Source organism: Hevea brasiliensis, unplaced genomic scaffold (assembly GCF_030052815.1).
Source record: "Hevea brasiliensis isolate MT/VB/25A 57/8 unplaced genomic scaffold, ASM3005281v1 Scaf46, whole genome shotgun sequence".
In the NCBI taxonomy this organism is placed as follows: domain Eukaryota; kingdom Viridiplantae; phylum Streptophyta; class Magnoliopsida; order Malpighiales; family Euphorbiaceae; genus Hevea; species Hevea brasiliensis.
Window position 1 is genome coordinate 44,150 of NW_026614984.1, and position 17,533 is coordinate 61,682.

At 30.0% G+C, this 17,533-nt stretch overlaps 1 pseudogene; it reads right to left on the bottom strand.

Annotated features, from left to right (window-relative positions):
- Window positions 1–9,811: 9,811 nt before the first annotated feature.
- Window positions 9,812–15,648, bottom strand: LOC131177413 (putative leucine-rich repeat receptor-like protein kinase At2g19210; annotated as a pseudogene).
- Between the last annotated feature and the right edge of the window lie 1,885 nt (window positions 15,649–17,533).

Below are 17,533 nucleotides of genomic sequence, written 5' to 3' on the forward strand. Positions count from 1 at the left end.
ACTTTCAAACTCAGTTCTAGTAATAAAACTCTATTCTGGTATATTTATACCAGAGCGAAAATCATTTATAACTATTCTTATCCTTATGTACTATTGGGTAGTACGTAGCTCTACACAATAAATCTCAAGTCAATACTGTAATCTGTAGCTTACAGCACAAACATCAAGTATATTGCATAGTTACTATGATACATCCCAATAGATCAAACTTTCCTATGTCTTATTTCTTTCAAATCCACTAATATCTTAAACTTATTTTGATTATGATACTTACTGACATTTATCAACAGTAATACCTTTACTTCCATTTAGGGCAGATATATTGCTATAACTTACTTTTAGGTCCTCTTGCCTTACCTAATTAGGCTTACTAATCAACTTTATAATTTATCATAGTCTAAGAGATGTCTCTCACTAGAAACTTTTCCAAAATTAATTCCAATCATGCTTATTATCGCAATTCTTATCCTAAAAGACTAATTACTAACACATTAAAATTTATCTCCATGCAAGGGAATAGCAGTTGAACATATAATTTTAGCATCAGCATATAAACAAGTAGAGCCGGAATCAAATAGTACATAATTATTCCTTTCACAAGTTAAGAACAAACCGGCAACTACATCTGAAGTCTCTGCTTTTTCCCCTCGATGCACGGCGTTCCCTCTTTCTAGTGTATTCCTCTGCTCGGGTTGGTCCATTGTACGAGGATCACCCGAAGTGTTGTCTCTACTTCTGTCTCTGCCCCTACTGACTATTAATGAGCCTCTAAAATCAGAACCTTGGACTAATTCCTTTGGTGTAGTATGTGGCATAACTCGACATGCGCTAGTACAATTTCGGGCGAAATGTCCAATTCCACCACAATTGAAGCAGGCTCCAGTGACCCTATGGCATATACCTCCGTGTAATTTCCCACAAACGTCACAGAGACGGGTAGGGTAGGAATTTCTGGTTCTTTGACGAATGGTTCTTGATTGCTTCCGCCCTGAAGATCCACCTCTGTCATACTTAGGAGCTCGGGGTCCCTCAAAATTTTTCTCTTTCCCAAATTACTACTCGAACTTTGACCGATGGGTTTTCCACTTTTCTCTTTTTCATCTTTGTTCTTGAGGGGTTGGGTTTGTACTTGGGCACAGGGTGTGATTATCAGCCATTTGCTGAAAAAACATGGCCATCTGCTGGGCCGTTTGTGCAGTAATTTGTATAGGAGGGATTGGTGCAGTTGGACCTCCAACGCTCTGTGAAACTGGGGCCTCTCTTTGTACGTTAGCTGTATCAGACTGCTCTACAATTTTATCCCTCTTATCCATATCTATTCACAGGAATTTTTTTCTATTTCCTGTACACCCAACACAAGGAGATTTCTCCCCGTTAGTTCATATTCATGATGTAATGCACTGTATGTAACAAATATGAACTTTGAGCAATTATACTTAACAAGGAAAGACACAAATTCACAATTTAAAACGTACTTCAAAAACTTGCTCTGATACCACTAAAACATGTCACACCTTACCCCTCTGTAAGGCATAACATGATCCCGTAGAATACCTAATGAACTACCGAACTTCACCTACCGATAACTCATTAAGTACCCTACAAGGGATTTTAAAACAATTTTCTTACTTTTGACAAGTGGTGAGCATTTTCTAATAGGTATTAAAGACATTTGATTAAAAGTAAATCTAGCTAATATTTTTGGTCCATTTTAGTTTTCCGCAAATTTTATAAAAATTTTGACAGAGTTCTGTCTGTATTTTGAGAAACCAGTTCTTCAAATACCTGTAAAAAGCACTTCTAAAAGTTTTTCTCAGCCACTACTTCGGTTTCACAATCAAACTCAATCAATTTCACAATCATTTCAATAAATTTCTCAAGTTCAAAATTCAATAGTCCTCAAGGTACAGTCAATTAATTTCATACATTCATATTTCTTTAAAGATAAACAATTTATGTATACATCATACAAAAATTTACATTAAGAAAATCCAAACTAAAGTTTATTACAAATTTTATACAGATTTTGTACAAGCTGCTCAAAACCCATCTTCACATGTCCATACAATTACGTACAATACATACATCAAAATGAATATTTACAGTCAGGGTATAAATTATACCCGATAACTTCTAGCAGGTAGCTCCCCTGTCCTCAGCAGCTCAATCTGCTACTCCTCTAGTCTCTATATCTGCGACAGCATACAAAGCTATCGCTGAGTGGTGAACTCAGTGGTGCACAAACTAATAATTTAAAACTTAATACAATTTATGTTTGACAATTCATAACAATTAGAATTTTAAAATTTCTAAATCCTTCAAAATCCATGACCTTCAGAAATCAACATTTTCATTCATGCAAATTATTCATTTGAATAACCTTTTGATCAAATAGTAACTATTTATTTACATTTCTTTTAAATTTCGAAACAATACAAAAATTTTTGAATCACTGACAAATTATTTATTTCAATAACAATTTATCAAACATGCATAATTTAAAGGGCGTTGCCAACAATACACACAGTCGAACCCATGACCCAAAATTCGAATAGATGCCGTGTTGTACACCACGACATTTCACATTCTCCCAATAACCGAGGCTAAAAGGGAGAAACAAATACTAGCTAGTATATATGAGTACTCATTCACATCATTCCCCAACTGGCAAGCCAGAGAGGAAGAAACTCGCCCCATCAAGTGGAGGAGTTATCTCACTAGACAAGCTAATGAGAATTCACAACATATTTTGTCATGTCAACTGTGGTTTCAAATCATATTCAAAACAATTTCTATTTACAAAGTATTTACAAATCATTAATATATTTAATCATCATAAATTCATGCTCAAGGTTGGCAACACATCAAACTTAAAATTTACAATCCTCAAAACAATGCAATAAATCCTTAAATGCATAAGAAAATTTAGATTCAAATTATACAATTTCATTCAATAAGTTAAAATTCTCAACACAACAAAAATCATAAATCATACAATAAATTTATTTCAAATCAATTTGGAATTGAAAAATAACAAAAGAGTTAGTTGTGCACAAACCTCAAACGAGTCGCCTGTTGGCCTTGACTCGACTCCTCGGGTTCTGTCCCGGTATTCTTTTCCACTGAAACACGCAATTTTACAATGTTTCAGTACTAGAACTTAAAATAAATCCAAAATAAACTTAGCTTCACATTTACCTAGCTCTAACGTGTTAAATTCGACGTTCTCGAAATTTTGTGTTTCGAGTTACTATTCACTGCACTATTCAAGTCAAATTATTGACTTTCTAAGGCTTAATAGGTATGGGAACTCCAACTTCACCCACATACCACATTTTGGTCACCAAACTTGTTGGTTTTGGTCATTTTCTCAAAGCTTAGGTCATTTTGGCAAAATTGCCAATTTTCGGTTTTGGTGCTCCGAAGTTGCACTGTTCCATTGGTCGATCTACTGTTGGAATTTGACAAAACTTCCTTCATAGAAAATGTTCCTTATTGTCTTAAGTGTATTCTCATTTTTGGATCACCTCAATCGGAGTTTTTTTAGCTCAAGTTATGGCTAAAATACAATTACTGTTCACGTACACTGTTCATACTGGTATTCTGGTTCTGGCAGATTTTTTATCTAACTTTGTTCAGTAATTTGATCAAGTTAAGTTCATAATTTGGTCTAACTTTCTTCATATGAAATGTTCTACTATGTCTTAGGTTTCCATCGGTTCAAGAATCACCTAAATCCGAGTTTCCTAGAGAGAGTTATAGCCCTTCAAACATTACTGCTCAAATGGAATTCTGCAGAATCGCAGGTACAGTAACTCAACTTTGCTCAATAATTTGAATGGGTTAATGGCATAATTTGGGGTGGTATTCTTCATGAAAGTTTTAGATCTATGTCCTATCTAATTTCTGGTAAAATTTCAGGTCAATTTGAATTGTCTAGCTCGAATTATGACCAAATGAATAGTTACTGTTCATTTGGTCAGTTTGGTGCAGTGGCGGCCTGCTCTCATTTCACTTTGGTCAATTGTTTCACTAAGTTTTGGTCAGTTTTTGGGCATGGTTCCTCAATGAAAATTGTGCCCTTTTATGTCTATTTTCATCCCCAATTGGTGGCATATCAATTGGGCTTGTAAAATTTGAGTTTTGGTCCTTCAAAGTGGGTTTTCATTCCAACAATTCCCACACATCTCTTTTGGTCATTATTGACCATTTTTCATCTCATAATAGACCAAAGTCATCATTTAAGCATTTCTCCAAAATTTGGTTCACAAACCCTAGCATTCAAACCCTAACTCATACATTTCATGCAATTAACTACATCTAATGGTTTTAATGCTAATCAATCAACTAAGTAAGGTTCCTACACTCATTCAAAACCCTCAAACCATACAAAATCACCCTCCCTCCAAGCTGGACGAAATTTCAGTTTAGTCCTCTTCCAATTTTTATTTCATTTTAAGGTTATTTACAAGCTCATTACAACATCACATATGCATTTAAATGGAAAATAAGAAGTTTAGCATACTAACCTTAGGTGAAATCTTTGATCTTCAATCTTTGTTCCAATTTCTCTCTTTTTCTTTCCTCTATTCTTCCTTTCTATGGTAATTTAGAAGTTTTCTAGGGTTCAAGGTTTAAATTTATGGGAAGGATTCAAGTTATTCAAGCTTGAATAACTTATCAATGGTGGACAAACATGGAGGAGGGAGAGAGTGACGTTTTTTTGAAGAAGACTTGTGTTTTATTTTTTTTTTCTTTTCTTTTCTTTTAATCTTATCCCTTTTTGAAGACCAAAATTCCCAAATTAATAAAATAATTTAATTAATCTTTTATGACATCCTTCATGATGTCATCACTTTTGACTTTTCTAACTTCTTTCTTTTTTTTTCTATTTATTTTTTTCTATTAGTTCTTTAATTTAATTCTTGATTCCGAAATTTTCTTTTCTCCGATTTTATTTGACAGTTAGGTCAGGAGTCAGCTCTCGGGGTCAATTGACCAAATTGCCCTTCGCCGATTCATCCCGGTTTGTAAATAATCCAATATTTCTTCCGGCTCCCTGACCTAATTATTTGACTGACTTAACAGTTCTTTTTCGTGATTTTCTCTTTTCCACTGTGTTCATGAGGGTCCTAAGGACCGCAGCGTCACTTTTTACGGTTCGAAATTTGAGTTTAAAATGACTTCGCAGTCGTTCCCGAGTAAATCACTCATCGCTGTGACTCTCAGCTCGTTTAACCTCTTATGTTCTGTTTTTCTTATTTATAGTTAACTAATTAAACATTACTAATTATTTGTGTTTATGGCTTCTCAAGTTGTCTTAAGTGTGGCCCTAATCCCAATAATTGTCCGGACCGACACCGGTCACCGGAACAGTTAAATATACCAAGCTATACAAATAGGGGTGTTACAATGGATACCTTAGAAAGGAGAAGGGTGAATATTGCTTGCATTCAGGAGGCTAAATGGTTAGGAGAGAAAAGCAAGGAGGTGTGTAATTCAAGATACAAACTGTGGTTTACCGGAAAGGAGAGAAACAAGAACGGAGTGGGCATAATCATAGACAGGACATTGAAAGATGCTATAATAGCTGTGAAAAGAGTAGGAGATAGAATTATACTAGTAAAGCTAGTACGAAAAGGAGAAATAATAAATGTTGTTAGTGCTCATGCCCCACAAATAGGACTAGATAGTGAGAGTAAACAAAGGTTTTGGGAAGATATGGATGATCTAATGCAAAGCATACAAAATGAAGAGAATGTTTTCATCGGTGGGGATTTGAATGGACATGTAGGAAGTGATAGACAAGGTTATGACAATGTTTATGGAGGTTTTGGTTTTGGCATCCGAAATGAGGAGGGAAAAAGCATTCTGAATTTTGCTATGGCATACGACCTAATACTAGCAAATACCTACTTTATAAAAAGAGAGTCACATTTAGTGACTTTCAAAAGTGGGTAATATAAAAGCCAAATTGACTTTCTATTAACTAGGAAGAAAAATAGAGCTTTACGCAAGGATTGCAAGGTCATTCCGGGAGAGGCTTTAACAAGTCAACATCGGTTAGTGGTTTTAGATGTCAAGTTTAGGAACAATTCAAGTAAGGTTAGAAGAAATAGTATAGCTCGAACAAAGTGGTGGGGGTTTAAAGGAGTAAAGCAAGTAAAGTTCAAAAATGAACTTCTCGAGTCTGAAGCATGGAAGCTAGATATGGAGGCTAATGGTATGTGGATGCAGATGGCATCAAAGATTAGAAAAGTAGCTATAAAAGTACTTGGAGAGTCTAGAGGACATGGACCACCATCAAAAGAGAGATTATGGTGAAATGAGAAAATACAAAAGGCAGTGAAGAGAAAGAGGGACGCTGTTATAATAAAAATAAATGAATTAATTAAAAATAAATAATAATAATAATAATAAAATAATATTTAAATTTCTAAATTTTATGGAATAGAATAATCTATATAATATTTAATACAATAATAATATTTAACATAAATAACAAATATAAATAATAATATTAAGGCAAAGCAGGCGTTGAAAAAAAATATAATTGTGATTGATTGTAATTCAGTTATTATTGAACTGTGAGAATTATGATTTAAAATAAACATATTTATGCAATTTTTAAATCTAATTTTTTTTATTGATGTAATTTTATTGTATGTTAAAAATTTATGTAATTGCACTTATTTAAATTAGTTTAATTCTTAATTATCTATTTATTTAAACTAATAATATATATGATACAATATTTATATGAATTAAAATATTACTACTATTTTGTTTGCTATGTTTGAAAGTGAGGGATGATGATTTAAATTCATAATTATATTCCGAACTTGCATTGTCTTGAAAAGTTACGCAGAATGTTTAAATTATATTAGATAATATGTATCGATCTTGTTATTTCATTGTATAAATAATTTAAATATTTTGCTTGACATTTAAAGACAATGCAAGTCCAGAATATAATTAAGAACTAGATTGTTAACAAATTAAAGTCTCAAGAATTAAATTATTTTTAAATTAAAAATAAAATTAATAGTATTTTGATATTTTTTATAAAATTAATAATAAATTAAATAAAATTATAAAGGTATGGATTAATTTATATGTTTATTAAAATGATAGGAACTAGATTGCTTGGTTTTAAAATTATAAAAATTAATTTATAGATTTAATAAAATTTCAAAAAGTAAATTATAGTTTATCTAAATTTATATATTATTTTATTATTATATTTTATAATTGTATTATATTATTATTGTATTATAATTATATATATATATATATATATATATATATATATTTTTTTTATTTTATTATTATATTATAATTATGTATAATTCTATTATATTTTATTATTATTATTATTATTTATTTTTAATTTATTTACTTATGGGATGTTACTTATAATAATATCCCAATTAGTGTGTCCCATTTATTGCACACTATTCATAATAATATTAACTGAATTACTATTTCATAAAAAAAAAAGAGTATTATTATGCATGCCATTCATGTCATTCAAATTTGTTCAATCTTTTCAATGATTGTTGGATTAAATTTCAAGTTCAAGATTTATAGAATTTAAATCAGCTTAAAAAAATTAGAAAAAAGAATTAAAGAAAATCAATGTGAAAAAAAAAATCTAAAAATTAAAGAATTTCTGTTCAATTTATCTATAACATAATGCATACGAAATTACAAATATATAGAGGAACTTATGAATTACTAAAAAAATTATTAAAAACATTTATAAACTATAAATTTAATTTTTATTTATAAAATTATCAAAATAAATTATATGTAAATTTATTATAAACTTTTAAATTTAAATATGAGGATTGAATAGCTGAAATTTTAAATTTGCTGTGAATTTATATGTTGTGAGTATGGACGTGCATTTTCTACAAGTTCATGGACCGTATCAAGTAATAAAATGATGAGTAGACCCACAAGAAATTGTATTTAAGTATTAGACTACGATTATTTCCATTATTTAGATTAATGATAATTTATAAGAGAACTAAATTAATTAAATGTAACAATTTAAATAAAAAATAAAAAAAATAGGTAATGGGAACAGTAAGTGAAACATAAATTAAGCAAACTTGACTACAATAATAACTAAATTATGTTAGAACCAAAAATAATTAATGATAAAGGAGATTTCGGAGTTTGGTGTTTCATGCTTTAAGCTAATTGGAATTCAATTTGGTTCATCTAATTGTAAAGGAAATACATAATTTGAAGGTAGTTGATTCTAAAATTCTTTAATTTGTTTCTAAATTTCTTCAATTTCTTTCTCAAGCTAACTAAATTGTAACTCCACTTTCATTCGGTATTTGATTTACTCAAAACTCATTAAACTTTTTAATCAATCAATTAATTTTCTTAATTTCTAATTTATCTTTAAAACTAGGTGATTAAGTTTAAAATTTTAATTATCTATCAATGATTTTTATCTCTCAGTCTTTCAATCAAAGATTGAAAACAATACCAATAATAAGCATGTCAAGAAAGCCACCTGATTATCTTTATATTGTCCATGGAAATTAAGAGAAAATGAATAAGTCCTTATATTAGAGTCTGAGAATGATGAGAATTAATTTAGCTGTGGCCATCTCAGTCTTGGAGTCAATTACAGCCAAACCATCTCATTTGATATTTTTCCATCGAAACTTAACCAATAATTCCCAATTAATCATTCTTCCTATTCATAAAAGATTAGTTGTTACTTTTAAATCACATATAATTGCAAATATAAATAATCAATATTGATAATGTGAATTACAATTATTATGTCATAAAGAGTGAGTCGGTCAGTCAGGAAGCCCATTGTATCATCCATAAATAAAGTGGTCCATGATCATTAATAAATGAAAGTGATCTAATTAGGATGGATTTATCTTCTCTATCTCATGGACGTTCGCCAGGCTGGTTGTCCGTAAACTTGCAGCAGTTGACTTTCTTATATGGTACTACTCCATATAAAATACCAAATCACTAAAAAAATATATAGAGTACTACTCCATATAAAAATAAAAATCAATTACTTTCTTATTTAGGAAGGTGGGCTCATATGTTTTATTTATACGTAAAGAGTATAAACATTGGATATATCTAATAATTCCTTCAAAATATTGCTATAATATTTTAACTAGATTAAAGATGGCAATTGCCTAAATGTTTTGTTTGCTTAGTAGAGCTGTACACAGTTTTCAAGGATTTTAAATTGAATTGAAAAATCATATCAAACTAATAATAATTACCATATCAAATTTATTTTAAGACTTTGATTTAGCTTTGATCGTCCACTAAGATTTAAATATGAACCGAATCAAAAATTAATTTTATATAAATGTTTTCTATTGTTTTTTTATATGTATTATATACGCTTTCAATATAATTATATATTTATATATAATTAAAATTATAATATATATATATATATATGCTTAATTCATAATTTGTATCTTAGAGTTAAAAATAACAAAATTAATAAATGACTAAAAAGTATTTTATATGATGTACTACTATATTATATTATATAATATATTTAATTCTAAATTATATATATACCTTATAATTAAAAATTATATAATTTAAAAATAGTTAAAAGATATATTGTATGATATATTGTTAATTAATAATATATTGGCATAGTATTATATTTCAAATCCAAACTTTAATTATATCAGCCAAATTCTTCTTTTTAGGATTCGATCATATTGGATACCTGTAAACATTCGATCTATTGTCATCTCTAATATTTTGTAATGCTAATTTTACATCCCCAAGAAACTTCAGAAACAAATTATATATTACATTAATATAACAGTTTTTATCTTAAAGAAAACATTTAAAAATTTCAAGCCAGTACATATGAAATCTATACTTCAGTTTTTACCTTGGACTAGGAGTCATATCAGTATCAATATTCAAATGACTCATCAGTAGTGAATTGCTTTGTCTTATGACCCCGGCTTTCATTGTTTGGGATTCCTCAACAGCCATTACTATAGCCAAGCATTCCTGTAATTCAGCTAGTACATGACTCATGTCTGGCCTCTGTATTGAAAAGTTTGATACACAGGAAAAGGCAGTCTCCACAGCTTTCCAAGCTGAAGTGGCATCGAATTCTCCATTCAGTCTGGGATCAACAATGGTTTGAATATCACCCCTGTCAATTATAGGTCTAATCCATTGATGTATGCAAATGAAGCCTGCATGGGTGTTTCTTATTATTGCAGGCTGACCAGTTATAAGCTCAAGTAGAATAATCCCAAAGCTATAAACATCACTTTTTTTGTTGAAGTTTCCTGATGCTTGAGCCCTGTTGCAGAGAGAAAATAATTAGCCCTATATAACTTTCACAAAAAGCAAATTAATTAATCAAGAATAGCGCTAATGCAAAATGAACCAATTGATAACCGTCAAACACAAAAAAACATGAGCAATCCAAATGTTAAGATTAGAGGTTCTAAAATGTTATCAACCCTTAACCTCTTTTGTATATTTTAGATGTAGGATTTTAATAAAACAGGCGAATACGTGGAGAATACATGATGGCAATTTGATCGTGCATAATAATGGACAGTGCAGAGTTAGCTCTAATGCTATATTAGAAACCTAATAAGCACTTAGCTCTAATGCTATATTAGAAACCTAATAAGCACAACTTTAAAATCCCTGTATTAAGGTTAATGATCAACAATGCTATTAAGCTTATCTTTTAGATGCGAGATTTCAATCTTTAGCACTACTGAATCAAGGAGGTTTCCGTTTGGTTAAGCTTTAATCCTTGCTAAAACAACCCTTACTCAGGATCGACGTAACCAAATGTGCCAGCAGGGCAAGTTGATACATGTGAACCACTTTCATTGGCGAAAGCTCTAGACAATCCAAAATCAGCGATCTTTGCTTGCCATTTTTCGTTCAATAAAATGTTGGAAGTCTTCAAATCCCTGTGGATAATCGGTGGTTTGCAACCATTATGTAGATACTCTAGTCCTGCAAAACCAGTTAGCCATGGATAAGAATGATGAATGGGGAAGCAAAAAGTAAAGAAAAATAGACATGGAATTGCTTGAGAACCATAAGCTGCATCTACTGCAATTTGAAATCTCTCTTTCCAGGTCAGAATACTTCCACTTTTCTCTGCAACCAAAATGCATCAGGCTATCATTGTCAAGAGTTGTCTTGAAGAAATTAAAATAAAAAAAAGGACTTCCATTTAGAGAAGAAATATAGAAAAATTGACAAATCAAGTGATTAAAAAAAATCTTTTACAGGTTGTGATAGATATACTTGATAAATGCTCTTGCAAGTTTCCATTAACCATGTACTCGTATACCAATGCCATGTTATGACTATCACTGGAGTACCCAATTAATGAAACCAAATTCCTATGATGAACAACCATCAAGAGCTGCACCTGCATTTTTTAATTTTGAAAAACCACTATTAATCAGAGTGTATATTTATTTATACTATCTATCTTGTAATAGTGGGAGAAAGGCACAAATAATTCGTTAAATTGGGTTGAAACTGACGCTGCAGTAGTGCTATGTCTAACCTCTGCTTGAAATTCCCTGTAGCCTTGATTTGATGATTGAGATAACAGCTTAATTGCAACTTGGGTGCCATCTTTTAGGGTTCCGAAGTAAACTTTTCCAAAGCCCCCTCCTCCAATAACGGTCTTAAAGTTATCAGTAATACTAATAATCTCTGAGTAACTAAAGGTCCGATTCTTTGATTTTTGTGTTTCTGCTATTGCTGTGTAAGTACCATAGACAGAATATGAATGTATGGATAGAGAGAGAAAGAAATTGATATGTAGTCTATAGTTTTTGCAACTTCTACTAAGCTAATTAATATGCAAATAAAGGAAAAATAGATTACCTTGCTGTCTTCTATGTCTCCAAGAGATAGCTGTCATGCATAGGAGCAGAAGTAGCAATATTGATATAATTGATGCAACAACTGGAAGAAGAAAATGTTTCTTTTCCTCACATGAAGCTAGCATTGAGTATGACATCATCAATTCGTCATATAACAGATATTAAATAACCTATGTATTTCAATATCATCATTTTTTTTTCATTGGTTCATTTAATAGCTGGAAAATGATGAAAATAAAATGATGGACAAGAGAAGACGTTCAAACCTCAACTGCAATGTTCCATTATTAAACTTTTCTATAAGGGACTGTGGAATGGATCCAGTGAGCTTGTTCCCACTTAAATTTCTGAAAAGAATGTATACTAAATCATTCGTATAATTCATCGAAACCCCTTCCTTCCCCACCAAAAAAAAAAATCATGTATTTTATACTTAAGTTTCTTCTCACAGAGTATTTAAATTTGGTAGTTGTGCTAAAAATTCTGGCACCGGCCCTGTCAATTCATTATAAGATAAATCCCTGAAAGAAAAGATGCCAGTAGGATCTTAGTTCCCTACTTGGAGATTTAACCATACTTAGGCGTGGTTCAACAATTTTTTTTTTTTTTGGGAAAACTTACAGGAAAGTTAAATTCAACAGTTCTGACAAAAAATTGGGCAGAATTCCGGTCAATTTATTGTATGATAAATCCCTGAAAAGACAATAAAAAAGATTAAGATATATTATATATTATACGACGATAGAGTAAGATGTGTGAAAACTCCTCCCCTATAAACATGAGTAATTTTATAGTGGAACGGTGATTCCGTAGAAGAATGTCTTAATATTATTGTAGAGTACATATTCAAAAGAATCATCAGAAACTTAGTCGACAGCACTTACAAGGAATGAATTGCCTTGAGGGCAGAGAGTGATGGAGCTATTTCCCCAGTCAATTTCCTTGAACTGAGGTCCCTGTTCTCAGTTCATAGAATAAGCTAGAGTGAGATGTTGGCATCAAATCGTAATCTAATTAAAGGTGTCCAGTGCAAAGAAAATACATATTCTTATGAAAATTTAAATGTGCACTACTCACAATAAGATGATCCTTGGAGGATTGTTGTCATAACTACAGTTCAAACCATTCCATGAAAGACCTTTTGGCACACATGGGTCTCCTTGCAAATCATCTCCATTTATATTGTATGATTGCATGATGGCCATGATTGCATCAACTATGATTGTTCATGAAGAATATAGTTTATGATGGGCACTCTAATATTCAATTATTGCTACTATATGAAGGACAGAGAAAAAAAAAATCATTACTACTATATAATAGTTAATGTAAATATGAAATACATACCATCTGCTTGGTCTGTTGGAGAAAGAGGAAGCTCAACTACCTCAAGAATCTCGAAGGCATTGAGAATGGGTGGAAGGCCAGAGTTGCTTGTTTGATCGATAGTGAAGTAAATATCTTCTTGAGTATTCAGAATTATAGTCTGTGGCTTCAAGTATTCCAGGCTAATGGGTTCAGAAGTGACATCATTCAAAGTAACTGTAAATACTCTTCGTTGATCATGAGGAATCTCTACAATTTCAGCAAAATGAAAGTAGACATAAAAATTACATGATTGGACACAACTAAAGCTAATGTTGTATGCCAATGAGTCAAGGTCATTTTTGGGCTGGGCCGCAGTTCTTAACACTTCAATGGGTAGTTTATAGGAATCATTAATTTCCTGGGGTTGTATTTCTGGTGTGGCATTGACCCAAATCGAATTAGGAAGCCTCAAAGTGTTCCAGATGCGATGAAAGACATCATCCTTGTACCTGAATATCAAAGATAACACAATACCTCTTTTATTTAGCCCAACTTTAATAATATATATATATATATATATATATATATATATATATATATATATATATATATATATATATATAAAATACTTGTGTACCTATCAGCTTCTAATACTTTTTTTTTGAATTAACTCCGATTAGAAAACTTGAGATTTTATAATCTTAAAGAAGTTTTCAGCATGACAACTAAATCTCATTAATAACTACTAATGCCTATTTAGTATTGAGGTACAAATTATTTTAAAAAAACATTATTTTAAATACTCAAAAAATTAGTTTCAACCCTTTTAGAATAATTCTTATATTAAAATTCAAATCTAATTCTAATGATGAATAAAATTTAAAATAATTAAATTATATGAATTCTATAGTTAGGAGAACTGAAAGACAAATATTTACCTTACTTTGGGTTGTTTGGGGCTTTTAATTAATAGCTCCTCTTAAAATGTAGCTATTAATTAAAAGTTTTTAATTATCACGAGAATACGTGAATACTACCTAGAAAATAACTTTTAATTGCTTAATACGTAATGCAGGGTCTAACATATAAATCAGGATGTCATTCACTACTTTGTTTGGGACCTATACGTCTGTAGGGGCAATGATTGCATTGCAATAATGGTCCTAATTTTTTTTGTTTGAAAATTACATGATTAATACTTTATTTTTTTTATAAAATAAATTTTATTTTGTAAATAATTATAATAAAAAATAATAGTGTAAAAAAGTAAATAAACAAATAAAATCATGATAGAAGGCACCTTTCTGGATGTATACATACTAATTGCACAATAATATCTGTACAGAATCAGATGCACTCATTTATTTACCTGAAAATCCAGCCGGTGGGATTGCTAAGTTGAAAGCTTCTAGCAACACTTAATGATCCAAACTTACTTCTATAAATTGAATCATTCACATGATGTAATTCCAATACTGAAATGAAAGGTACTCCAAAGTTTGTGTTTACAAGACACACATGAATAATATCTGTTGAAGAAAAATGAAAGATCTCATGTGTGTGCCAACCATTAGGATACAGCCCTTTCACCGTGATCCATTTGTTAACCCCTATATACATATCAAACTCTGGGGGTTGATTCTTGCGATCATAATTTTTATAACAAAAGAGAGCTCTAATGAAGTAATTGTGGTTTTTTCCCTGTCCAGGTCGTAGAGTGTAGCAATTTTTTTTCCCTGTTGGAAAGCTTCTTAAATTCTTACACTGCCGTTCTAATAAAGCCTCTAATGAAGTGAATCCTGGTTCTGCATCATGATTTTCGCCGCTGCTTATGAAATCTCTATCTGACTTCCAAAGCAATCCTATATTTTCATCAAAATAATCTTCATTCACCCCGCAATCGATGCTTATGGAGCCTTTGAATTGGACATCAAAACAGTATTAGATATGCCAAATAACATACATAAACCCATTTCTCAACTATTTTTTATTACAACTGATAAACTCAAGACTTACAGGTCTAGAGACAGTTTAGTACTACTAGGTTAAAACTAATTGATTGATAAATAAACTCTTCAGTCATGATTTTAATGAAGCAGTAGATTATTTAACTCATAAAAAATAATAATTAATTGGGTAACAATTAACTAAGATTGGATCTGTAACTCCTCCCGCACAACGGCCTAAATAAAATGGTGATAACGCCCTTACTAGGCCTAGGATATACAAACCTTTTGACATTTTTATATCCAACTGATGTGGATATGACAGGATTTACCTGGGTTCCCGGCAGCGAGCTTTCTTCTTCCAGCGGGTTCATTATTTGCTGCTGCAGCAACTTTAGAGCTCCCAGAAGAAGGGTATACTGGAGCAAAGATTAGCCATAGTACTGAAAACAAAAAGAATCTCTGCCAACCATCCATGTTGATGATCCGTTAGCCTACAAGTTTATATATGATTACTTGCAATTCTTATTACAAGACTGACACAAAGCTAACCAAAGTTTCCAATTGCATGCAAAGAAAATTTGGTTGAAATTGGTTGCCTCTAAGTGCTAGCACATATATATAGGACTCGCTCTATAGTTTGCAGCCATTGGATCTTGGAGATTGAATTGTAGCCATTCATAAAAGAAACTGTAAACAAGATTTTTTCTTTTTTTTTCAAAGTAAGCTTTAATGGTGATTAACTTAAGGAAGAAAAATGGGTCTGTGTGGTAAGGAATTGATGATGAATATACTCTCTCTGTCTCATTTCAATAGTTTTTTAAGGATTTTGCAAAAAGATTAAGGAAATAATTGGATAACATTATTTTTATTGAAAAAATAATTTATTAAAGTATTCTTATAGTATAATTAAAATGTAGAAAGATATTATCATTTTTATTAAAAAAATTAATAATTGATTAAAATATCCTTGTAGTATCATTTAAATGTAGAAAGATATTAAGAAGAGATAAATGTATTAAGAATAATAATAGACATAAGTAAAGTTAGAAAAAAAATAATTAATACTTTCTTGATTTTCTGAAATAACAAATAAATAGGATAAAATTTTTTCTAAAGCATCCATCACAATGGAACGGAGGAGGATGTAAGTAAATTGTATCTCTGAGTCTTTACTTGATGAATATAATTACTACAAAGTTGCAAATGTCACTCTTTTTAAAATGATGCAAGTCGTAGGAGTTTATTTTTACACGTACTAAAGTTATTTAATAGTTAATTTACCAAAAAAAAAAATTTAATTTTATATTTAATTTTACACGATAATTAAAAAAATGATTAATTAATAACCTTATTTTTATAAAAATATATTAGTAATTTACTAAATTACCCTTTATTTCACTTAATAACTTATTATATAAATATTTATTGCATTTAATAGAAATAAAGAGTAAAATTAGAAAAAAAAAAAGTTAATACTCCTTAGTTTTCTAAATATAATAGATAGTTTTAAACAAAAGAAAAATTTAAATATGACAGATAAAAATAGATAGACAAATTACTTTCTAATTCACTTTCTCTATTTCAAATTTTGTCATTGCTATATTTATTAATACTAATATAAATTATTAAAAACTCTTATATGGTGCCTAAATATTTTTATTTTTATTATACTAAGTGCATTTTTAATTTATTTAAATAATAAATAAAGTAGTTTAATTTTATTGCAATTACAATATAATTTTGAAAATCAAGCATTGATTTGATGAATAGTATAAAAAGGATAAGCTTTTTCAAGATTTGTATTTTCATTTTCATTATAAAAAAAATTAATTTCGAATACTAGTTTTTAAAATATTATTCACTTTGAAAGAAAAGAAATTTAAGCAAATAATCAAAATTAAAATATGTGATGGTTTTTGTTCTTGGCGTTTAAAATGTGTACAATAAGTGATAGTGTGTTGGTTTTTGTTCTTGGCGTTCTTTTGACTCATTTGATTTATTTGTGGAACAATGGTTGCGAATAAGATAAGCACTTAGACTATGGTAAATCTATATAATTTATATTATTTATGTAATTATATGATAGACTAGTGAAATGAATATGATGGAGATCTTAAGATGGTATGAATATGGGCTAAAACCTATGTATATCTATTTGAATCCATATGTTGGACGTTAGTTTTTCTTTATTAAATTTGAACAATATGCAATCTAATATTATTTTTCTATTAATCTCTAATTTTTTTAATAATTTAAGTTATAAATATATTAAATCAACTCATAATTTTTAGTTATATTTATATATGTATAATTACTAGTTAAAGTTTATATAATTGAAAAATAATTAAATGTATATTATGCGATATG